Source organism: Bubalus kerabau, chromosome 13 (assembly GCF_029407905.1).
Source record: "Bubalus kerabau isolate K-KA32 ecotype Philippines breed swamp buffalo chromosome 13, PCC_UOA_SB_1v2, whole genome shotgun sequence".
In the NCBI taxonomy this organism is placed as follows: domain Eukaryota; kingdom Metazoa; phylum Chordata; class Mammalia; order Artiodactyla; family Bovidae; genus Bubalus; species Bubalus kerabau.
This window is the reverse complement of record NC_073636.1, coordinates 69207687-69233753: the sequence shown is the minus strand read 5'-3', so window position 1 is coordinate 69233753 and position 26067 is coordinate 69207687.

The window sequence follows — 26067 nt, the reverse complement described above, 5'->3', positions numbered from 1 at the left end:
TATATTTGGAGAACAATGCCATAGGTCAAATGTCAATGTTAGCCCAGTTCCCTTCCAATAGAGAATGTAGACCCCCCCATGTGTGCCAACTGCCAAGAGATAGCCATGGATGTCCTTCTGGTTCTCACTCTAAGAGTACTTTGGACCTTTGTAAATGCCAATATTTTCAAACTGAATTCACAGACTTTTAGAACTCATGATCTTGAAGTGACCTTAGAAATGATTAAGTTAATCATTTACTTATTCCATAGGTAAGATGTATCCCTGCTTCTAACACTAGCTTTCAGTCCACTGACACCTTTTATCCAGTCCTAGCTGTTCAGAAAGATAATCTGCCATTCCTTCTCTTCCTATTCCAAAGTCATCAGGAAGAATTCCAGTATCAATACTGTAAGAAATCAAACAATTAATGGCAAACTACCACTGAGGGTAAAAACAATTACTATCTCATTTCTAATAGCAGAGGCAAGAGGCTTCCCTGGTGGTGCAGTGGTTAGAACTTCACCTTCTGATGCAGGAGGTACAAATTTGATCCCTGCTCTGGGAGCTAAGATCCCACATGTCTTGTTGCCAAAAGGGAAAAAAAAAAAGTCAATAAACATAAAACCGAAACAATATGGTAATAAATTCAATAAAGACTTTAAAAAATACAGACATAGGTGACATGCATCCTTTCATGCTTTAGGCAGCGCTCTGGATTTAAAACTTCACAGTGGGAAAACAATGAAAAGGTTGCTTTCTTAATTCTCGTGTGTGTGTGTGTGTGTGTGTGTGTGTGTGTGTTAAGTTGCTTCACTTGGATCTGACTCTTTGCCATGCTATGGACCGTAGCCTTCCAGGCTCCTCTCTCCGTGATTCTCCAGGCAAGAATACCAGAGTGGGTTGCCATGCCCTCCTCCAGGGGGTCCTTCCAACCCAAGGATTGAATCCGTGTCTCCTGCATTGAAGGCAGATTCTTTTCTGCTGAGCCACTGGGGAGGACCCTATTCCTACATACCTAGACCTTTTGAAAACTGCATTTTCTTTTTGCTTCAAGTTTTTTTTTTTTTAATTTTATTTTATTTTTAAACTTTACATAATTGTATTAGTTTTGCCAAATATCAAAATGAATCCGCCACAGGTATACATGTGTTCAGTTTTCTATTTCTGTATAGCAGCTGGAAATGATACATATCTATGAGCTCATACTTTGTATAGGTTGGAAGTCTTGGTGCACAAGACTGAATTCTCTGCCCAGGATCTCACGAAGCTAGAGTCGAGGGGACAGCAGGGTTGATGTCCTTGTTTGATGTTCAGGGTCCTCTTCCCAGCTCACCATTGCTGGTAGAATTCGATTCATTGTGGTTGTTGTATTGAAATCTCTGCTTTCTGGCTGGCTGTTGGCAGAGGCCATTCTCAGCTCCTAGAAGCTGCCCGTGTCTTTCACCATCTTTAAGTCAGCAGTGATCCATTGAATCTTTCTTGTAGGTCACATCTCTGGCTTCCTCTTCTGTGATGCTGGAGGAAACAGTATACTTTTTAAAAGGCTCATATGACTAAGTCAGTCTCACATGATGATTTCCTGGTCAGTTGATTTGGTACCTTTATTACATCTGCAAAATCCTGTCATAGCAACACCTAAATTAGCCCTTGATTTAATAACTTGGAGTAGGTGCGTATAAACCAGAGGCCAGAGGTCTTGGAGAGACATCATAGAATTTTGTCTACCCTACCTTTTCAGAGTCATCAAGAAAGTAGATTTCAGAAAGAACATGTAACTTCTTTCTTTATCCTCATTTCTCTTTGTATATAGCTCATGTTTTTCTGCACATTTTTGCCTGGGTGTCCTACAGGCACCTTGAACTCAGTATACTATCATTTCAGATGGCATGGCAGAAAAGGATGGTATGAATTTAGAGATATGGTCAGATGCAACCAGAGCCACAGTGGTCAAAACAAAGAAAGTTGGCTATACTTACATTGTAGTGGCATGCCATTAAAGACATTTAGCTAGGCATGTAATATGATTGGGTGTGTTGGAAAGGTGAATGAGTGCATGTAAGGAGACCAGTGTAGAATAGTTGCAGTGCCCGGGTAAGAGGTGGCGGTGGTCTGAACTGGTGTCAGGGGTGTAGGACAGAGACTTTTCCCATTAATACAGTCTAACTAGATCTGCACTCAGCATTCTCCACACTTCTCTCTCATATTACTTGTTACATTATTTTGGAGCTGTCACTTGGGTTGTCTCTCCCCCCTTCTTCACTATCTTAGAGCACTGTGCCCCCAGCACAGTGTTGGCACATAGTAGGCAAGCAGTAAATGCTCATGAACCATCTGTCCTGTTCCCTATGCCATTGCCCCAGATCCAGCTGCTTCCTTGTGGAACCCTCTGCTGGACTTGATCTTATTTTCCCTGCCTCAGTTCATATGCTGTGCCCTGCTTGACCCAGTAGTATCTGGGGTTCTTTTTGTCTTCCCTCTGTACTCCCATGGTCTAGTCCATTCAACCCAAGTTGAAGTCCCCTCCTCCCAGCTCATTTGGCTCTCAGTTACTGGCCAGGATTGAACAAGTTCCCTCTTGTCTCTGGCTGAGCTGAATTGAATATTTTATCATCTCCCTCTACCATGAATTCTGGGCTCCCTGATGGCTCAGTGGTAAAGAATCCACCTGCCAGTGCAGGAGAAGCAGGCTTGATCGCTGTGTGGGCAAGGTCCCCTGGAGAGGGAAATGGCAACCACCCCAGTATTCTCGCCTGAAGAATCCCAGGGAGAGAGGAGCCTGGCGGGCTATAGTCCATGGGGTCGCAAAGAGTCGGAGACAACTTAGTGATGAAACGACAACAAGCCCAAAGTCTACAACAGACACCACTTTTGCTACATTCTCGATATTCCAGCTCCATGTCTCCCCTAGTCTGCCACATAGCCCCTCCCATGTGCCTCTCTTAACCTTCGAGACCAGTCCACCAAGGAACAAGGGCTGGAGTTTCCACAGCCCCAGACATATTAGGACAGAACATTTATATTTAATAGCCCTTTGCTCTTCTTTCCACTTTTAGGATTCTAAAATGCCTTTGTGAGGTCTAATGAGTCCAGTTGGAAATATTTCCGATTTCTTGTGATGGCTCTTTGGTCTGACTGCTCCTCTTTGCTGGGTGAGTCCTATGAAAATTGCTTTACTCACAGGTTTGACTTCACTTGAATTTTACTTTTAGCCCTATTAGAAGACAAGCCATTTGCTCCCGCACCCCACCATCCCCCTTCAAATGAGCATCAGGGGGACTGCTTGTGTTTTGTTCCTAAGACTGCAGTTGAACTTGAGGCTCCAAGAAGAGCAAGACCCTCTTAGGTTTTGGCAACCAAATCCCGCATGGCCTCCCTCCATTGGTTTTGTCCTCTCAGTCCTGGTACCTTGTGGACAATTTGTAAAATTAGGAAATTAAGAAAACAGAGACCGAAAAAGACTTAGGAAATGCTTAGTAAGGAAAACCCCTTCGTAGAGATGAAACCTCAACAACAAATTTGCCAAGGGAATTTGAACTGTAGACTCTCCTATAGAGCGCTCTAAATAATAAATATTCTGTCTCTCTTTCCTTGAAAACCCAGTAGATGCTAAGTGAATATTAATTTTCTCTAGAGGGTCAGGAGGGAAAAAAAACTATCTTTGATTAACAAATGGCAATTTATGAATAAACATCTTCCACCAAAGACAAATTCATATGGAGAGCTGATTCCAGCTCTGGTTGCTCAGATGGTGAAGAATCCACCTGCAAACCTGGATACCTGGGTTAGATCCCTGGGTTGGGAAGACCCCCTAAAGAAGGGAACAGCTACCCACTCCAGTATTCTTGCCTGGAGAATTCAATGGACAGAGGAGCCTGGCAGGCTACAGTCCATGGGATTGCAAAAAGTAGAACACAATTGAGTGACTTTCACTTTCTTTCACTTTGCCGTAATTTTTCTTGGAACCCTTCATTGTATTCAATCCCTTCCTTTTCTGGACCCATGAACTTTAGACTTGTGATCCCAAAAGAATGAGGGATGTTGTTTAAATGAGGTGGCAGATTCCCCCTTTTCTCACAGTTAATATGATCCTTTCCTCTATGTGTGAAATATCACACTTATAAACATTTTACCGGGAGATTTATTTGCAAAAGAGAAACCATTTTCAGGAGAAGAGATGGGGTCCTGGTTCTGATTTTCCCCGTGAATGTTCTGAGTCAGCCAAAAGGATACCTATACCCAATGGGCATCCAGAAATGGGAAAAAAAGGAATTCCACATAAACTTTTGTAAAGCAAAAAACAAAGATGGGTTGTATCTTCAGTGTGACCACAACTTTCACTTTAAATAAGTTTTACTTAAATCACATCGTTTGAAATTTACATCCAGTGTCTGCCAGGCATTAAGGCTTTCTACTATTATAGGAAGATAGTTCCTTCTTCACTGGCTTGCAGGGTACCAAAGGAGGCATCTGGGCACCATGTGAGGCACAGATACTCTTTAATGTCACCTCTCCCAGGCTGCGAAGTCAGCTCTGCACCCTGGTGTGGGTCTCAACTCCACCTCCTTGGCTACAAGCTAAAGAAATAGTGAGCATAAACTGCTCTCGGTTGCCATCTTTTTGTGGCAGAAGAGTTGTATTTTTTTCAGGGTTATTCTTTAGTCTTGTCTCCATTGTCTAGAACTAAGGCATGAATGTGTATGTGTGTGTGAGAGAGAGAGAAGAAGAAGATGAAGAAACAGAAGCAAGAGGAGGAAGAGGAGGGGAGGAGAAGAGAGGGAGAGATAGAAACAGAGAGACACCCTGCAGAACAGGCTGCTATAGAGGATATGAAAGTAAAAAGGGCGCACAAACAACTTCAACTATAAAATTCCCTAAACCTCCAGCAACGCGCTGCTTCCCTTCTTTGAGCAAATCAGCTGAGGAGAGACTGTCACCATGAAAACCATGAGACCTGCCCAAATATCCTTGTTGTTAGATGTGTCCTGAGGTCAGAGAAAACCCACTACCTCCTCCACCCCAAGAGCAGGGGCTGTGAGAGTTGTGAGCTTGTTACTAACAAGGCAGAAAGCAGCAGGGAGAAGTGATATTAACTTATGACATGCAATTGTTCATTTAGTGGACAAATTAGTGGACACAATGTATTTTGCTCATTTTGGTAACTTATTTGAGAGTTGAGACTGAGAGATTTTGTTGACATTTTACATATCACAATCAAAAACAAACATCCATTATACAAAGAAACATCAATATTCTGAATTATTGAAGTTCCTCAGGTTCCCAGAAAGTCTGCAGGGACCTAGGCTTAATTACTATTTTCATGAGGGGTGAGTGAATTTCAGCTATTTGAACTACATGGAATTTTTAGAGTGCATTTTATGGCTAGCAGCTTTCCTTTTCTCTTCTTTTCTTTTCCCTTAAATCATTTGACTTGTTCAGGAACCATATTCTCATACCCTGTACCCATATTCAATTTAGAGATGAAAAATTGGAGGCTTAGAGAACTGAAATAATTTGTCCAAGACCACAGAGCTACATCTGGCGAAGCTGATCTTTGAAATTAGGTCTATATGCTCTCAAAGCTCAGTCTTTTTCCATCACACCATGAACCTGAAATAAAACACCAATTGGAGCTTAACTGGGATGTGTTTCTACATGTCCCTGAAGGACAAAGACAAATGTTTTAGAGTGAGGGACATAGAAAGCCTGAGAGGCCCCTAAACGGTGATCACTTCTAGACTGTAGAAACCACGCTTACCAAGCTCACTGTCAACTTCGTTGCTGACAAATCCAATCTATTCTCAGGAAACCAGTATTCTTATGTGTAAGTAATGGGAACTCAACATGGAAACCTAGGAGTAGAACCGATCTTAGACACACAGTTCAAAGTGGATCTTGGAGTGAAAATAGCAATCTCCTCCCTTTCCCCCCTTCTTCCTTTTCCTTCCTTTCCTGTCCTCTTCCCCTTTCCTCTGTTCCTTTCCTCCGTCCTCTCTGAACATCCCTTGCTTCTTCCGCTATTAGTCACATTCCCTCCTACTGACAACATTTTCCATTTATGTAGATAAGAGTGAAGCAAAAACACTACAGAATATTCCAGACTTACATCATGCCAGCCTGGCAATGGCAGAGGACAGAGACACTGTCTTCTAGTCTCAACATATGAAATGATTTGAATGACCTTGATCGACTCTTTTGGATCATGACCTCTGTGGTCAAGCCAAGAAAGTAATTGACACAAATCCATGAAGATATATTTTGGACCTAACCTCACTTCAATTCCCAGAAGCACGTGTCCTCTTCCTCCTGAATTTCCAAAATCTTCAGTTCTCGTCTAAGCTTGAAAATTCCTCTTTATAATCAGTTTTATTATAATCTTCTCATAACTGGTGTAAACCCTCTAGCAAAGCATGGAGGGTCCTCATGGTTTGGTGAGTGGTAGTGACGAAATGATAGTAGTGCTGATAACAGATATCCTTTGCTGAGTAACTAGGATGTGCCTATGAATTTGGAGTCTGATGTCATGTATAAATATAGCTGATTTCAAACCAAGACTCATAACTTGCGTATTATTGGACCTTGTCATTGCATTTCAGTGTCCACATTTGCAATATGGTGTAAGGGGTAAGAATAACATTTGCCTCAGAACACTTTCAGTTCAGTTCAGTTCAGTTCAGTCGCTCAGTCGTGTCCAACTCTTTGTGACCCCATGAATTGCAGCACGCCAGGCCTCCCTGTCCATCACCAACTCCCGGAATTCACTCAGACTCAGGTCCATCGAGTTGGTGATGCCATCCAGCCATCTCATCCTCTGTCATCCACTTCTCCTCCTGCCTCCAATTCCTCATAGCATCAGAGTCTTTCCCAATGAGTCAACTCTTTGCATGAGGTGGCCAAAGCACTGGAGTTTCAGCTTTAGCATCATTCCTTCCAAAGAAATCCCAGGGCTGATCTCCTTCAGAATGGACTGGTTGGATCTCCTTGCAGTCCAAGGGACTCTCAAGAGTCTTCTCCAACACCACAGTTCAAAAGCATCAATTCTTTGGCACTCAGCTTTCTTCACAGTCCAACTCTCACATCCACACATGACCACTGGAAAAACCATAGCCTTGACTAGACGGACCTTTGTTGGCAAAGTAATGTCTCTGCTTTTGAATATGCTATCTAGGTTGGTTATAACTTTCCTTCCAAGGAGTTAAGCGTCTTTTAACTTCATGGCTGCAGTCACCATCTGCAGTGATTTTGGAGCCCAAAAACTTTAGGGAAGTTTAATTAGAAATATGCCCATAAAGTACTGGCACAAGGCTTGACACATGTGAAATACATCAATAAAACACAGCTACTATTTATATGTCCCAGTCAGATCTCTCAACACTTTATTTGATCCTCAACAATTGAGTAAAGATGAAAGTATCAACCTGATTTCTTTCACAGGTGAGGGAACAGAGGGTTAGAAAGAACTGGATATTCGCTCAAACACTCCTAGTTCATCAGTGACAGCCTGGGACGGGAAGAAACCTCACAGCCTTCAGAGCCCTTACCATCTGATCACCAAAGGTTCTTTGTCACTTTTGGACCAAATTTTAGGTCATAATCTGGTAATATCTGAAACTGGTTCTGTACCCAAATATTCAATGTGCACAGTCTCCAGAATGGACAATGAACATCCCTGGGGTGGTGTTCAGGGCTCTGCTACTTCTGTCTCAACATCCCTCTTTCTTTAGTGTTCCATTTATCAGCTCACAGACAATCTCCAGGGCTGTTTTAGAACCACTTCCACAGCGTTGCTGCCCAAAGACTCCTGGGAAACAATGACACTGACATCCCATCTGGCGTTATTACTTTTTAAACACACTGTGAGCTTTTTATGGGATGAGTGCACTGAGTCTATGGCCCATGCCGGAGGCCTGTGTCTTCCTGGTAGAGAGTAGTTTCTCAGGGCTACCCAGATGAGGGTAAGGATGCCTTTGAAAACACTTTCTGTTTAATGAAGTCCCGAGAAGGGGCCTGGCTGCCTCTGTCTTCCTTCAACTGCTGCTTGAGGTTGTGTCCGATCCCAGAATAAGCATCCCCATCTGTGTTATTCTGTTAACTGAAAAGGAAGGAATTAGCGCATGGACTTGTCACATCTTATGACCTGTTGCACACTGAGATGCGAGGTGGCAGCAGAACAAATGGCATTCTTTCTCTCTGCACCTTTCAGACTCACTGAGGAGACCCAGAAGAGCAACTCTGACTACATGAAACACACCAACGCCATCCCTAAAAATTAGACGGGGCCTCTCCAAGCTGCACCTTATGCAGAACTGATGGGGAAGGGGTGGCAGGGCCTCAAAGGAAACTTCCCCTCTCTGCCAAGCTCCAGATGGAGGACCTTCCCACGGAAATGCTTGCTGGAGGCGCTTTGCTGACACAGAGTGCTGCCAGGGAAAAGGGCCTCTGGTGGGGCTACTCTTGCCCTTTCTCACGGGAGAAAACCAGAACACTCTGAAGGTGGGAAAGGCCCTCAAAGGCCAGGTCTTGATGGAGGGGCCGGATGGGAGGTCCCTCATGAAGCATCTCAGGGAAGTTCTGATCCTGGGCTGGTGGCTTGCCACTGACTCCTGGCATAAAGATTTTCAATGCAACACGACAACACACCGAAGGTGTGTTTGATCTGCGTTTCTGTTTTCCAAGGCTTTCACAGGAATCCACACTTGACTAAGTGTTGGATACAGATTTAGAACAAGAATCCACTTGGGTACCAAGTGTTCTAGAGAACTTGGGCTTCATCTTGGCTCTCCCAATAGCCTTTACCAGTTTGCCTTGGCAGAGACTCAGGAAATGAGAGAGAAAAGAAAAAAGAAATTCTTATTTTTTGAACCCAACTAAATAACACCCCGCTGTAGAGAGGAGAGGCAAAGACCAAGGGTCAAAATAATCATAGGCTCTCTCTCCAGGGAGAGTAGAGGCAGGACCCACCTCATGGGTGAGGTGGTCAAAACTGAGGGAAGGCTTTGTGTTCCCCAAAGAAATTTTGTCCAGAAGAAGAGGCTCCCTGCCAACCCGGATGGTCACTGAGAGCCATTGTCTGCTTCCTACTTCCCATGTCCTCTCAAAAAAGAAACACTCGGCTACATGAAGACAAACAATGATTCCGGGATCTCACTGACCCAGCCTATGTTATGACCTCTAGAAATAATTTCTCTATCAGCAAAAATATAAATATGTTTTTTTTTTTTCCTCCTTGATTTCCTCTGTTTCTACATACAGGGAGCCACAGTTTAGGTATTTCCAGGCAGCTTGTTCCTCACCTCAACTCTCACCAATAAGTTGTGAATCAGTAAGTGAGGGTTGAGGCTGGAGTCTCGTTTTCAGTAAGCCTCTGATCCATAGGACTCTGATACGGCTGAAACACGGGACCTGTTTATAAACATTTTGCATTGGGGATTCCATCATACCTTGAATTCACAGATAACACATGATTCAGCTAAATTCTCTAAACCTCACCTTGAACATTCTGTGGAAAGGATGTATTGGATCCCAACATTGTCCACGATATGAACCAAGACAGAAGAGTGTGCCATCTATACTTTGGTGCCCTTTTTGTGTGCAATGGCCTCAGAATTCAGATAAGTAGGGACCCCAGTAAGATGAAATCAAAGAACACTTTATCAAGTGCATGTTTCACAAAATACTGCGGTGGTCATTGCTAACATGCAGATGTTCACAATGAATGATTGGTATAGTGGAGTTTCAGCATTGTAATAAATATTTTTTATTGAATATAATAAAGACATTAGATAACATCTATTATTTCTTGAATATGGCTCGGGGGCTGGAAATAAAATAAAAAATTGAATCAACTATAGGAAATAGGGACTATCATTATCTACATTTTACTGATGAGGAAACTGGAGCTCCAAAAGATTTGAAAATTGATTCACAAGTGTCATATTGGTGATGCTTTCTTGATGTGCAACCAGGCAATCCAACTCCAAACTGCATGTCCTTTAAATGCTATCTTGGTTCTCTGGGGGAAGCAATAAATATGACTGAGATAGAGAAGGTAAATGATGACAATTATTTCACACACTGCATTTTTGTTCTATGTGTTGTTTGGTCTCTATACAGCCATGACCTCATCTCCAAGTCTCTTGCCATATCACCATGTCCAGCATCCACTGCTCATTTGCACCCACAAAGCCAAAGACACCAAATATTCAGCATATTTCAAAATAAACTTATCATTTACCCTAAATCTCCCTTTCTTCTTAAACTTTCTGGTCAAGAAGAAAACCTGTATCTCTTCTGAGAAAAATAAATAAATAGAGGCTACGCACTACGGTCTAACTCCAACCCCAAAATGAATAGAGCCTAGGCTAGAGTGTCAAGAAAACACACCCTTCTTCCAACAAAGGTAAGTCTCCAACATACAACTGAAGGAAAATAAATATTAATGAAAGAATTCCTGTTTCCATTCTTATTTTCCCTATGATGGATTCCATACATGGCATTTGCTGATTCTTCATGAACTTGATGCAATACCTACTGTGTGCCACGTATTTTCTAGGTATTGTGACTGTAGAGCCAGATAAGACAACAACTTATCCTTAAGAAGCTTATAGTTTAGGAAAGCCAAAGCCTTCTTTTAAAACTTAGATCCAGTCTCTGCTCTGCTTGAAACTCTCCAGTGGCCTCCCATTGCAAGAGTAGCATCCAATCTCCTGATCTCCTGTATGGCTTACAAGGTGCTCCCTGACCTGGTCTCTGCTTCTCACTTCATGCCACCTTCCTTCTTGTTAAATGTCTACAAGTTACACTGGCCTCTTGATCTTCCTCTGCCTTGAAACTGCTAAGCTCAGTTCCCAATTTGGAACTTGGTACCATCTGCCTCTTCTCTGAATTCCCCTTTTCTGATCATCTCCTACCTGCATCCGTCAGTCATTCATTTCTAAGCTTTACTGACTTTCTTGGCTAAGATGTCCCAGAAGCTCCAAAAAATAGTCTCCTACTCTGCATACCACAACCACATATATTATTTCTTTGTATAGTGTTCCTGGCTACCTAATACACTCTCATTTATTTATTAATCATCTGTCTTCCCTATTACAGGGACTTCCCAGTGGCTCAGTGGTAAAGAATCTGCCTGTAATGCAGGAGACACAGGAGACAGGGATTCGATCCCTGGGTTGGGAAGATCCCCTGGAGGAGGGCATGGCAACCCACTCCAGTATTCTTGCCTGAAAAATCCTGTGGACAGAGGAGCAGTTCATGGGGTCACAAAGAGTCGGACATGACTGAACAGACTGAGCTCGCACCCCTATTATAATGTAAGTTGTAATAAAGGTGATGTTCAATGGCTCATTTACCATTTTATCCCATTATTAGAACAGGACCAGGTGCATTGTTGATGATCAATAAAAAGAGATGAATTGAATTATTGAATAAACTTCCACTGGACATGATCTTCCCTTCTCTCTTGTTCTGCAGCAGGTTAAAAGAGTGAGTTTTGTTTGTTTTCATTTTCAAGAATCTATATGCTATGTTTTCTAATCTATTGATGACTTTGGGGGCTTTGCTACATTGTGTTCTAGTTGTTAAAGCATCAGAAATTAGAGAAACTTTTTTCATCAATAAAAATTGGATAGATAACAAAATAGAGAACTCTGCCTTCATTAAAATGCTAATGCATGCTTTTATTTATTGATATGGAAATGTTGTCAAAACATACTATTGATTAAAACATTTATGAAATATTATTAATCAGTTCATTGAAATCATACATGTGCATTATGAGAGATGTTCAGTGAAATGTTAGTGGTTGCTTCTGCAAGGTTGTGAAATCTTAGGTAATTTACAACTATTATTTATAATTTTATGTAGATTAATATTTTTACAATGATTTCATATTTAACTTACTAGAAGGACATTTTGAAAAGTTCCTTTCATTCAAAAACTAAAGTAAAAACATCAAATAAATAACAACAAAGACAAAAATGATACAGTTTATTGTGCTTGAAAGCCTTTCCTGGGTCCTGATTGCCCACAAAACGACATCCGAATTCTTGAAGGCCCTCCTCCATGATACCATCTTTCTCTCCAGTCTTGCCCTCTAACAAGATCTGATCAGAATTCTAAATCTCCCTCTCACAGTTCTCTGAAACTGCCATGCTTGGCCACGCTCTCATCATTTTCATGGAGGTTCCCTTTGCCAGTGATACCCTTCTTCACCCACCCTCATAAAAACACATCTGTGTGTGGGACTTCCCTGGTGGTCCAGTGGTTAAGAATCTGCCTTGCAATGCAAAGGGTGCTTGTTTGACCCCTAGTCAGGGAACTAAGATTCCACATGCCCATGCTGTGGAGCAACTAAACCCATGCACCCCAGCCTACCAAGCCTGTGCGTTCTGGAGCCCACGTAGCACAGCCAGGGAGTCTGTGCACTGCCGCAGAAGGTCCCGAATTCTGCAGCGAAGAGCCCAGGTGCTGCAACTGAGACCCGATGCAGCCAAATAAATAAATGTTAAAAACAAAAAAACACCTGTGCATGTTTTAGAACTCGGTTTCATACTTCTTCATATTTCTCTGAGACTTTTCTGTAAACCTCAACAATGGCTGTGTCAACTCCTAGTTTCTCTCTTCTGTTTATATCTGGGTACCTCCCTGTTTACATTCATGTCCTGTCTACTAGCTGGCTGCTGCTGCTGCTAAGTCACTTCAGTCATGTCCGACTCTGTGCGACCCCATAGACGGCAGCCCACCAGGCTCCCCCGTCCCTGGGATTCTCCAGGCAAGAACACTGGAGTGGGTTGCCATTTCCTTCTCCAATGCATGAAAGTGAGAAGTGAAAGGGAAGTCGCTCAGTCGTGTCCGACTCAGCAACCCCATGGACTGCAGCCCACCAGGCTCCTCCGTCCATGGGATTTTCCAGGCAAGAGTACTGGAGTGGGGTGCCATTGCCTTCTCCGACTAGCTGGTACTATGTCCTAATGATTCAAACATGCCTAATAATCATGCAAAATACTCTTGTTCTGAACTCTCCTCATACAACCCTGCAAATTTGTGACTCCCTCCATTTGACTGCACTAAATGTTTAAATGAGTTTCCCAATTTGACACAGTCATTGGTAGTTCCAGGATTCAGATTTAGCCAATTCAGCTCAGCTCTATACTCTTAACTACTATGCTTTGCTGCCTCCCAAGGCACACTATGGGCCTTTATTTAGACTCATAGACTAGACAATGCCACTAAGTCATAAATTCTTTCATGGGGATGACGCTCCAACATAAACACACAAAAAAAGGAAAAAAAAAAAAAAACCCTCAACATTTATATATCTACACCTTTTGTGATTTGGGTTATTCATCTTATATTATAATTATTAAAGCTTCCTCTGAAACAAAATGTTTTGAAAATTCACCTTCAATAACTTGTCTCATGGTGCGTGCGTGCTCGGTCGCTTCAGTCTTGCCTGACTCTTTTCAACCCCATGTACTATAGCCCACCAGGCTCTTCTGTTCATGGAATTCTCCAGGCAAGAGTACTGGAGTGGGTTGCCATGCCCTCCTCCAGAGGATCTTCCTGATCCAGGGATTGAACTGGCATCTCCTGCATCTCATGCATTGCAGACAGATTTTTTACCCAGTGAGCCACCTGGGGAGCCCATGTCTCACGGTGAATGGCCTCAATCATGGCACTTTGTTTCTATTTGATACTTTAATTAGAACTTTAGAAGTACACAAAGGTAGAGTAGAGCCTTGCTGTTTTCAGTAGCCCAGTGGTGTCTGACTTTTTGCAAGCCTATGGATTGCAGCACTTCAGGCCTTTCTGTCCCTCACCAATTCCCAAAATTTTCCATCCAGCCATCTCACCCTCTGATACCCTCTTCTCCTTCTGCCTTCAATCTTTTCCAGCATCAGGGACTCTTCCAATGAGTCAGTTGTTTGTATCAGATGACCAAAATACCGGAAGATTAGATATTCAATAATGTAGAATGTTGTTCATTTAGAAAAATGTAATTTGTAAGAGCATGGAGCTCTGAACTCCAAATTCACCTCTTACTGTGAGCCCTTGGGCAAGCTGCTTTTCCCCTTATTATATCTCCTTTGCTCTGTTAAATGGACATGCTAATGGTACCTTCCCCATGGTGTTTTTAGAATGCAGTGAAACAACACAGGCAAATGCTTAGTATGGTCTGCAATATAAGTGCTCAATGAAGCCTCAGATCCAGAAATTAACTCTGATTGTCACAATTTTCCACTGTAGAGACCATATTACATTGGGAGGAATAGAGACTAAGTCAGGAACTCAGAAGGTTGAAGTATTCCTAAAAGAAATGAATTTTGCTTACCAAGCTCACACAAACATATCTTTGGTAGTGTGTGATAATCTCCCTGACCCCGACTACTGGCACATTCCCCCCAAAGGTTTATTTATTTATTTTTAATTTTTAAATATTTTTATTGGAGTATAGTTGATTTACAACGTTGTATTAGTTTTAGGTGTACAGCAAAGTGAATCAGTTATACACCTACATATCTCCACACTTTTTGAAATTCTTTTCCCATATAGGTATTACAGAGTGTTGAGTAGAGTTTAATGTGTTGTACAGTAGATCTTTATTAGTTATCTATTTTATACATGGTAGTGTGCAGAAGTGTGTGATGCGTGTGAGTTCAGTCGCATCTGACTCTATGAGACCCCACGGACCAAAGCCCATCAGGCTCTTCTTCCAGTGGAATTTCCCAAAGAAGAATACTGGAGTGCTATGCCATCCTCCAGGGGATCTTCCCAGCCCAGGAATCAAACCTGCATCTCCAGTGTCTCTTGCATTGCAGGCAGATTCTTTACTGCTGAGCCACTGGAGAAGCCCATAATATGTGATAACTTATAGAAAACATCATGGTGACTATAATGATGATGATAGGAGGAAGATAACAGGGTATAAAATTTATCAGAAATGCTTCATTCTGATCAGGGTGGGAAAGTCTAAGAGTTCTCACGACACAACTAAGATTCCACAAGCTACACTAAAGATCCCAGGTGCCACAGCTAAGACTGGCACACCCAGATAAATATTTCAATACTTTTTAAAATATTTGAGAAAAAAATTTTCTGGAAAGTTCTAAAAAGCAAAACTTGAATTTGCCCCACATTGACTTTCCAGGTGGCTCAGTGGTAAAGAATCCACCTGCCAATACAAGAGATGCAGGTGTCTCGGATTTGATCCCTGGGTTGGGAAGATCCCTGGAGAAGGTAATGGCAACCCACTCCAATATTCTTGCCTGGAGAATCCCATGGACAGAGAAGACTGGCGGGCTACAGTCCATGGGGTCACAAAGAGTTACACGCGACTGAGCACACACTCGGAGGCAACAATTTGTGTAGCATGTACTTTGTATTTACAACTATTTACATAGCATTTATATTGCTAGGTATTATAAGTAATTTGGAGATGATTTAAAGTATATGGGGGGATGTGCCTAGGTTATATGCAAATATTTTGCCATTTTATATCAGGGAGTTGAACATCCACCAGGTGGTGGGGCAGGTCCTGGAACCGATCTCCCGTGGATAGTGAGGGACAACCGTATATTCCAAACAAAAAATTTCTTTTGAATTTCTAAAAGATATTTATTTAATACTCTGTTGTTGAGAATATAAGTCATTTATTCATAACAGAATATAACTCAAAGTAAATTAACTCTTTTCTTGTTTGTATATATTTTTCACCCCAAGATTCTACTCCATCTGATACAAATACTGGCATATCTATGTGGTTCTTATTTGCATTTCCCTGATACACATTTTCCAGATACTTTATGGTTAAACTTTTTAAGACACTTTTGAAAAAATGTGTATCTTCCAAGAGGTGTATTTTTGTTTTTCACCTGAACTGAAGGCTTCTAGATATTATGGTATTACAATCATTTGCATTTATTGCCATAAGAGATAAATTTGCACTTCCTTCTATGATCTTATTTTATGTTTTCTTTTTTTCATGATTTCCTATCATTTCCCTTATTTCCTGTCATTTGTTAGTTGAACTCTGCTTTGATTTCTTTAATCTCCTCCAGTAATTTGGGAGGAATCATCCTGTTTTTGTTTCTACTAAATTTTGCAAAAGAACATACTTGATCTGATATTTCTCTAATTATCAAGGTCAAGAAGAAACAATAGCTTTTGACTCTACCTTATTTCAGTGGAGAAAGTTAGCACTTTTTTTTTCCTTCCTTCTCCCATTGCCCAATATTTCATAGCCTAATATGTAGTTTTAGACATCCGTTATTATTTCAATATGATGTATTTTATTTTTTAAGTTACATTTATTTTAAAATTTAAAAGATTTTCCCTCTTGTTTGTTTAAAAAATATTCTTATCCCTGTTCTCACTAATTTCCACTTTAAATGTGCTGTTCAATTTTCTTTTCCACTGTCTTTTCAGGGTCTTATTACGTGGTTCTCAAATGGTAACATCCCCATCCCTGTTCTCTGTCATTTGTCCCTTCCAATCTATATCATCCATTAGACTTTCTCATGTAATCTTAGGCATCTCTTCATCACTTTTTTGCTTGTGATCATTGAACTTCTATCATCAAATTTATCTCCTGCCATTGAGATTTGTATAACCAGCCACTTACTGAATATCTTTTCCCAGTCTTGAAGGAGTGGCCTTAGATAGGAGATGAACAATATTGTTCAATCTCATCCTAATTTTTGGTGTCTCTTGAACCACTGGGATTCTCCAAGCAGCCTATTTCATTTTTAAAATTATGTTGGTGTATGACACAAACCAGCACAACATTATAAAGCAATTATCCTCCAATCAAAAATAAATAAAATTTAAAATGAAAACATTTAAAAATTATTTATTTTTATTAAAGTTATAGTTGATTCACAGTGTTGCATTAATTCTAAGTCACAGCAGAGTGACTCAGTGGCATGGAAGCAACCTAAATGTCCATCCACAGATGAATGGATAAAGATGTGCATATAAACAGTGGAATACTACTCAGACATGAAAATGAATGAAATAATGCCATTTGCAGCAATCTGGATGCAACCAGAGATGGTCATACTAAGTGAAACAAATCAGAAGGAGAAGGAAATACCAGCCTATTTGATTTTTAATAGTTCTCAGTTGTTAAGGGTGCCAAGGCCTTTCAGTGTCCCAAAATGGGGAAATTTTAGTTAGTACTCAGATTTAAGCTGATTGGAAGCCAGATTCTCATGCAGCAGCTTTTTAAGTATGCTGACATATATGGCAAGCTCAAGTTCTTCTGGCTGGCCACCAGACCAGGGGATCCAAAGATGTCCCCTGGGGGACAGTAGCAAAAATCAGGGATCTAGCTGTAGGAGGCAGAGGGAAACCACAAAGATGACACCTGTTGGTTAAGGAGAAATATGGCAGCCATGGAGAAGAGAGAGAGAAAAAGGGAAGGGGGAGGAGGAAAGGAGATGAAAAAAGGAAGAAGGAAGAAAAAGAAAAATGAGAGGAGAAAAAAAGGAAAAAATAAAAAAGTCACCACCAGCTTTAGCCAGGTAGAGGAAGAGCACAAAAATGAAAATGACACCCACCAGTGCCTTTTCCCTGGAGATTATATCTCAACAAGTCCCTGTCCCTCAGACCAACGCTCTAAAATTACCAAATGAATCACTTTCAAGTAAAGTCTTCTGCTTTTCAAATGGCTATTTCTTCACCAGATCTGGGTTCAGTGAGTCCACACTCAAGCACTTTGACATTTCTCACTTTGCCACTCAAGGTTTGGGTCTTGTGAGCCTCATTGGTTTTCAGAGTCAGATGTTTCTGGTGTTCCTTTCTCAGGTGCCAGTCTTAAAAGTTGGGGTGCTTGATGCACCCTTGCTCCCCAGGGAGAAGCTCCAAATTTGCAAGTTCCCTTCCAGTTGTGAGTCTCCCAGCCATTAGTGAAGTTTGTGGTAAGAGCTATTTTGGCTACCTGCCTCCTTGCGTGCCCACCTGCCTCCTTGTTTGCCCAATTTGATGGAGCAGCTTAACTAGTGCTAGGCTCTTATGTAGCTGTAGGAATTGTGCCATATTTAGCTGTAGATTTGTTGTGGCTGTGGGAGGGAATGAGTTTGTGATTTTCCTTTGTCTCCTTCTTGGACTACATTTCCTGGATATCTTCTTTAATATCTTGAGACACCCACATATCCTCAATAGAAACAACTACAGAAATAAAGGCTTCTAATCCTCTTTTACTCTTCTGTGTAAATCAAGGGAATGTGGTGCCAAGAGCTAAATAATAAAGAGGATGCTGCACAAGGCATTTTCATACTCAATCTTCAATATTCTGGTCTAAGGACTTAGGTGCCACATCATCAAAGAGGGAAAACTAAGTCTTAGAAACTTTGCTGTTTCTTCCCTTTATCGTTATGGCTTGATTACTTTCTTTAAGGAGATATTAGTCTTCCAGTTTGGAGAAGGCGATGGCATCCCACTCCAGTACTCTTGCCTGGAAAATCCCATGGACAGAGGAGCCTGGTAGGCTACAGTCAATGGGGTCGCCAAGAGTCGGACATGACTGGGCAACTTCACTTTCACTTTTCACTTTCAAGCATTGGAGAAGGAAATGGCAACCCACTTCAGTGTTCTTGCCTGGAGAATCTCAGGGACGGGGGAGCCTGGTGGGCTGCCATCTATGGGGTTGCACAGAATCAGACATGACTGAAGCGATTTAGCAGCAGCAGCAGCAGTCTTCCAATTGAACTCATTATTGGGTTGTCCATTCTTTCCTGTGTGTATCTCCAGGGTTTATTCAACCTAAAGAAACTATGAAGGAGGAATGGTTTATCTCCTTTAGCTGGCCAAGGAGAACAGCTCTGCTCTGTAATGGGGGAGAGCGTATCCTAGACACTAACTCCTATGACTCTGGTGGAACAATCTGTTGCCAGAAAATGGATCTTGAGATGAATGAGACCAGCCATCATGGGAATGCTATCCGATGGGATTCTGCCTAGGAGAGTCATTGGCATTCAGAACTGTTATTCCTTTGGTTCTTCCCACTTTACTTAAGAAAGTGACAACTTAGAGGGGTGGAATGGGGTGGGAAGTGGGAGGGAGGTTCAGGAGGGAGGGGATATATGCACAAAAAAAGAAAAGAAGGTAAGTTGAACAAGAATAGTACAGAATTTTATGAAACTGAACTACTTTTCATGTGGAAGTTTCTGGTTTAGTGTTAATCCAGATGGATTCTTCCACCGGCCTTGCTTGTCTCCAGTGAAGCTTCCTGTCAGAGACAGGCCAGCCTAAAAGATGGCAGAGCATTACAGCAATCAAATTAAAGGAACTCTTAAGTTTCCACATAAATGGAATGTAAAATGCAACATTCCTTTACCTATACTTTGGTGGTACAGAATGCCTACCTTCCTGTAGACCTGCTTCTTCAGACCAAGGCAAACATATTGTCCTTTGAATGTCTCAAAAGTTCTTTTTTGTATGTGTGTGATGCCAAATGCAATATTTGTTTGAGAGGACTACACCAGAAGTTTTCCAGCTGAGAAAACAGGCTTGTGAAAAATGGCTTCAGAAAACGAAATAAACCATGCAAAAGTTGTTCAGGGTGTGTTTGAAATGAACATCTGGATATGAACTGCTAAATTACCTCCTTCCTCCTCCTCCTTTTTCTCACAGCTGTGTGAAAGAGTCCTGAGGGCAGGGAAACAGGTCAATGGACCAAATTGCACCCTTTTCCCCTTCTTCTAATCTCTTTTGCACCTATGCAAGGAATCTATCTCACATATGTGTTTAATAACTGGGTACAAATACAAGAGAAAAAAAAAAAAAAACTCAATTCTTATTGATGCTCTGTAGCAATACCAAAGGAAAATAAACTCTGGGTTTTCAAATTTCTCAAACAAAACTTATGGTTCTAATAAAATATTGCTTTAAAGTTGACTTTTTTTAATATCAAGAACTGAATAAACCACTCATTTCTCTTCATTTCTAAAGTAAGAAGAATTGAAGGATTATTATGTCACACTTGCCCCAAAGTTAAGAAAATCCAGTTCCCCAAAGTTTTGCCTTTTAACTTATAACTGAGAAACATGAATGGTTCTATACGTTCTTACTGAATTTCCCATTGCATCTGTTTATTACACACTCCCTGCATGACCACCACTTCAACAAATACATGATACTATAATAAGAAATATACATTTGGTGTTTGACCTAATTCCTGGAACAGAACTTTTCAAACCCTTGGAATTTCCTGAAAGTTGAGAGCTATCAAGGTGTCTCTTGTTATGCAAAGCAACTTTTGGACCCCACCCAAGGATGGAGGCTGGTTGCCAGGAGAACCAGCGCTGTGGTTAGAGTTGGAACTTTTAGTTCCACCACCCTGACTTCTGAGAGATGGACTGGAGGTTGAATTGATCACCAACGGCCAATGATTTAACCAACTGTTCCCATGTAATGAAACCTCCATTAAATAACCTAAAAGGATGAGGTTCACAGAGCTTCTGGGCAGGTAAATATGTGTAGGCACTGGGAGAGTCCTGTATCTGGAGAAGGTATGGAATCTCCTCTGCTTTTCTCCACAGCTTGCCCTATGCATCTCTTCCATCTGGCTGTTCCTGTATTATGTCGTTTTATGATAAATCAATGATGTAGCAAGTAAAATGTTGCCTGAGTTCTGTGATCTGCTCTAGCAGATAAACCCAAGGAAGGAGAGGTTGGTGGGAACCTCTGATTTATAGCCAATTGATTCAGTTCAGTTCAGTCTCTCAGTTGTGTCCAACTCTTTGCGACCCCATGAATTGCAGCACACCAGGCCTCCCTGTCCATCACCAACTCCCGGAGTTCACTCAAACTCACGTCCATCGAGTCGGTGATGCCATCCAGCCATTTCGTCCTCCGCCGTCCCCTTATCCTCCTGCCCCCAATCCCTCCCAGCATCAGAGTCTTTTCCAATGAGTCAATTTTTTGATGAGGTGGCCAAAGTATTGGAGTTTCAGCTTTAGCATCATTCCTTCCGAAGAACACCCAGGACTGAGCTCCTTTAGGATGGACTGGTTGGATCTCCTTGCAGTTCAAGGGACTCTCAAGAGTCCTCTCCAACACCACAGTTCAAAAGCATCAATTCTTTGGTGCTCAGCTTTCTTCACAGTCCAACTCTCACATCCATATATGACCACTGGAAAAAACCATAGCCTTGACTAGATGGACCTTTGTTGGCAAAGTAATGTCTCTGCTTTTGAATATCCTATCTAGGTTGGTCATAACGTTCCTTCCAAAGAGTAAGCGTCTTTTAATTTCATGGCTGCAATCACCATCTGCACTGATTTTGGAGGCCCCAAAAATAAAGTCTGACACTGTTTCCACTGTTTCCCCATCTATTTGCCATGAAGTGATGGGACCAGATGCCATGATCTTCGTTTTCTTAAAGTTGAGCTTTAAGTCAACTTTTTCACTCTCCTCTTTCACCTTCATCAAGAGGCTTTTTAGTTCCTCTTCACTTTCTGCCATAAGGGTGGTGTCATCTGCATATCTGAGGTTATTGATATTTCTCCTGGCAATCTTGATTCCAGCTTGTGCTTCTTCCAGCCCAACGTTTCTCATGATGCACTCTGCATAGAAGTTAAATAAACAGGGTGACAATATACAGCCTTGACGTACTCCTTTTCCTATTTGGAACCAGTCTGTTGTTCCATGTCCAGTTCTAACTGTTGCTTCCTGACCTGCATACAGGTTTCTCATGTGGCAGGTCAGGTGGTCTGGTATTCCCATCTCTTTCAGAATTTTCCACAGTTTATTGTGATCCATGCAGTCAAAGGCTTTGGCATAGTCAATAAAGCAAAAATAGATGTTTTTCTGGAACTCTGTTGCCTTCTCCATGATCCAGCGGATGGTGGCAATTTGATCTCTGGTTCCTCTGCCTTTTCTAAAACCAGCTTGAACATCTGGAAGTTCACGGTTCAAGTATTGCTGAAGCCTGGCTTGGAGAATTTTGAGCATTACTTTACTAGTGTGTGAGATGAGTGCAGTTATGCGGTGGTTTGAGCATTCTTTGGCATTGCCTTTCTTTGGGATTGGAATGAAAACTGACCTTTTCCAGTCCTGTGGCCACTGCTGAGTTTTCCAAATGTGCTGGCATATTGAGTGCAGCACTTTCACAGCATCATCTTCCAGGATTTGAAATAGCTCCACTGGAATTCCATCATCTCCACTAGCTTTGTTCGTAGTGGTGCTTTCTAAGGCCCACTTGACTTCACATTCCAGGATGTCTGCCTCTAGGTGAGTGATCACACCATCGTGATTATCTGGGTCATAAAGATCTTTTTTGTACAGTTCTTCTGTGTATTCTTGCCACCTCTTCTTAATATCTTCTGCTTCTGTTAGGTCCATACCATTTCTGTCCTTTATCGAGCCCATCTTTGCATGAAATGTTCCCTTGGTATCTCTAATTTTCTTGAAGAGATCTCTAGTCTTTCCCATTCTGTTGTTTTCCTCTATTTCTTTGCATTGATTGCTGAGGAAGGCTTTCTTATCTCTCCTTGCTATTCTTTGGAACTCTACATTCAGATGCTTTTATCTTTCCTTTTCTCCTTTGCTTTTTGCTTCTCTTCTTTTCACAGCTATTTGTAAGGCCTCCCCAGACAAACATTTTGCTTTTTTGCATTTCTTTTCCATGGGGATGGTCTTGATCTCTGTTTCCTGTACAATATCACAAACCTCTGTCCATAATTCATCAGACACTCTATCTATCAGGTCTAGGCTCTTAAATCTATTTCTCACTTCCCCTGTATAATCATAAGGAATTTGATTTAGGTCATACCTGAATGGTCTAGTGGTTTTCCCTACTTTCTTCCATTTAAGTCTGAATTTGACAATAGCCAATTGATTAGAAGCACACATATAACTACCTGACTTGTGACTGGCATCTGACAATGTGATGGAGTCAGGGTGAAGTTTTATAGACTGAGTCCTTAATCTGTGGGATTTAATGGCATTTCTGGGTAGACAGTGTCAGAAGAGCCAACTCATTGGGAAAGACCCTGATGCTGGGAAAGATTGAGGGCAGGAGGAGAAGGAAGCTACAGGATGAGATGGTTGGATAGCATCATCAACTCAATGGACATGAGTTAGAGCAAATTCCAGGAGATAGCGAAGGACAGGGAAGCCTGGTGTGCTGCAGTCCATCGGGTCACAGAGTCGGACACGACTAAGCGACAGAAGAACAGTGTCAGAATTGAATTACTGGACACCTACGTGGTGTCTGGAGAATTGCCTTGTTGGTGATGTGGCAGAACGTTGAACACCAAATTGGGTCCAAGAATACCGAACACGTGTCTAAAGAAGGCAACAACTAAGTACACCAGAAAGAACAAGTTAAAATTTTACCTCATATCAGAAGAACAAGTAGGCAAATATGGGAGGAGTCATGTTAGACATTTTCTCATAAAACGAGGCTGACTCTTATAAAAAGGAACATATTTGAGTCAGCTCTAATGAAGTGGACAAACCTAGAGCCTATTATACAGAGTGAAGTAAGTCAGAAAGATAAATATGGTATACTGATGCATAAATATGGAATCTAGAAAGATGGCACTGATGAATTTATTTTCAGGGCAGCAGTGGAGAAACAGACACAAAGAACAGACCTATGGACATGGGGGGAGGGGAGAAGGGAGAGGGTGGAGATGTATGGAGAGAGTAACACAGAAATTTACATTGCCATATGTAGACTAGATAGCCAATGGGAATTTTCTCTATGACTCAGGAAACTCAAACAGGGGCTCTGTGACAATCTAGAAAGGTGGGATGGGGAGGGAGATGGGAGGGAGGTTTGGGAGGAAGGGGACGGGGTGTACCTATGGCTGACGCTTGATATATGACAGAAAACCACAAAATTCTGTAAAGTAAATATCCTTCAATTAAAAACATAAAGTGGCAGAAAAAAAAAAGAGGCAGACTCTTCGACTCTACTGTCAGAAGCCAATGAGAAAAGGAGACTCAGTATTTAAAGAGGCTTTATCCTCTATTTCAAACATCTATCTCCTCCACTGATTTCTCATCTTTTCTAGGATAGGAAAGGAGTCTTGCTCATCCCAGGCTTGTGGTGCTCTGCCAATAACAATTGTACACAGTATGTTACACATGCTCTTTTGATGACTGACTGAGTGGTGACATTCTCTAGCATAGGTTTTCCAACAACAGGAGATGAAGAAATAACTAAATACTTGCAAGGAAAGTTTGAGGAGCACAGGGAAGGGACCTATTTGGATTAGATGGACTCCAAGTTCCTCTGATCCTTTGCAGTCTGAAATTCTAAGTTCTTTTTCTAAATTGTTTGGAAGATTCCTGTCCACCTGCCAAGAAGATGTCTCAGCAATTCTTCTTCCTTGTACCCCTGCCCCCCTTGCTATTCTCTCAGACACTTCCCTAGTACTTACTAGAACCAATGTAGAAACAGTCCTTGAATTTGACCCCTGCCTCAAAATTGCATGTCTTCCATCTACACATCTCTTTTCAGTTGATTTCATTTTGTTTTGTTTGTGAGCTCTAACTCTGTCCTAATCACCGTGCATAGCAGTGGATACGTACTAGGGAACTACTAAAGTGTATAGTAGACAGAAATTACCCAACCCAGGATATCAGGGAAGACTTTCTTGAAGGAGCAAATTTGAGGTCAACAACAGTGAACTAGATGAAGAAAGCATCCATAAAGAGGGTATTCCAGTGTGAAAAAAGTCATGAGTGGTATTGTTGAGTTGAAACAGCTATATGGGAGATAGAACTGTGATGTATATAAAAAAGCTGCAGCTGGAGAGTAAAATACAGGGAAAGAAGGATCAAAAGTCATGGTGGGGAGTCCATAATGCATAATAAGGCATTTGAACTTTACAGCAGTCCAGCCCAAATCAGTTAACTGAGAACCCAGACTCATCACTTATTCCTCACCAACACCATTTGCTAAGCTGTTCCCTCTGTCAGGCATAATCTTCTTATCATTTCTATCTCTTTAATATTTTCTTGCCCCTCAAAACCAACTCCAAATCTCCCTTCTCCGGAAGCCACTGACAATTTCCTTGAGTGGGCACACACCTCTTCACAGGTACACGTACCTCTCAGACCACTTTTGTATTCAACCTCACACCTCTGCTGATTGGACTTGTGACATCCCACCCTGAACACTGCACATTTCAGGCCAGCAGGGGGTGTCTCCCATCCTTTTCCCCTGATCCATTCAACTCAGTAAACATTTGTTTATGAGCAGTGCACAACGATCTCCTCAAAATAGAGTATTGCTCAGGAAGAGCATGGCTCAGACTTCCTGGGTTAGAGTCTCCACAGTATCACCTGCTTGATGCGTAATCTTGAGCAAGTTGTTTCATCTCTTCCAGTGTCATTTTCTTCAGCCGTGAAATGGGGAGAGTGATAACATCTATCCTAAAGGACTTACATGACTCAAAAGTAATATGTGTGATTGGGACATCCCTGGTGGGGTAGTGATTGAGACTTTGCCTTTCAATGCAGGAGTTGTGGGGTCCTTGGTCGGAAAACTAATATCTCAGAGGCCTCAAGGCCCACTAACCAAAACAGAAAATAGAAGCAATATTGTAACACATTCAAAAGAGACTTGAAAAAATATATATATGGGTGATTAACTTATCCAAATGCTCAAAATGTTAGTTCTTATGATAAAATTCTGAGGAAGGATTAGAGAGACTGAATTGCCTGATTCACACTCATTTTCTCCCACTTAAGTCAAGATCTCTAGAGGTTTTTGTATACCTTATGTGTGATTCTACTGTCTTTCTCCATAACCACCATATGATAATACAACTTGGGGGGAAAAAAAATTAAAGGCAAAAAAAGGATGACCATAGGTTTTAGAGTCTTCATATGCCCATACACACATGAAAAAGTTGGCTGAAGGAAGAACCTGGATGAAATTACTGAGCCACACAAGGGTACAGAATGCTTCAGGGATGGTGAGAAGTTGCTCTTTCTTGAGCCTCCATCCTGCCTCCTGGTTTATATCCCCTCACTACCTGAAACGGTTGTTTAGTTGCCAAGTCATGTCTGTGACCCCCCATGGACTGTAGCCTGCCAGGCTCCTCTGTCCATAGGATTCCCCATGGAAAC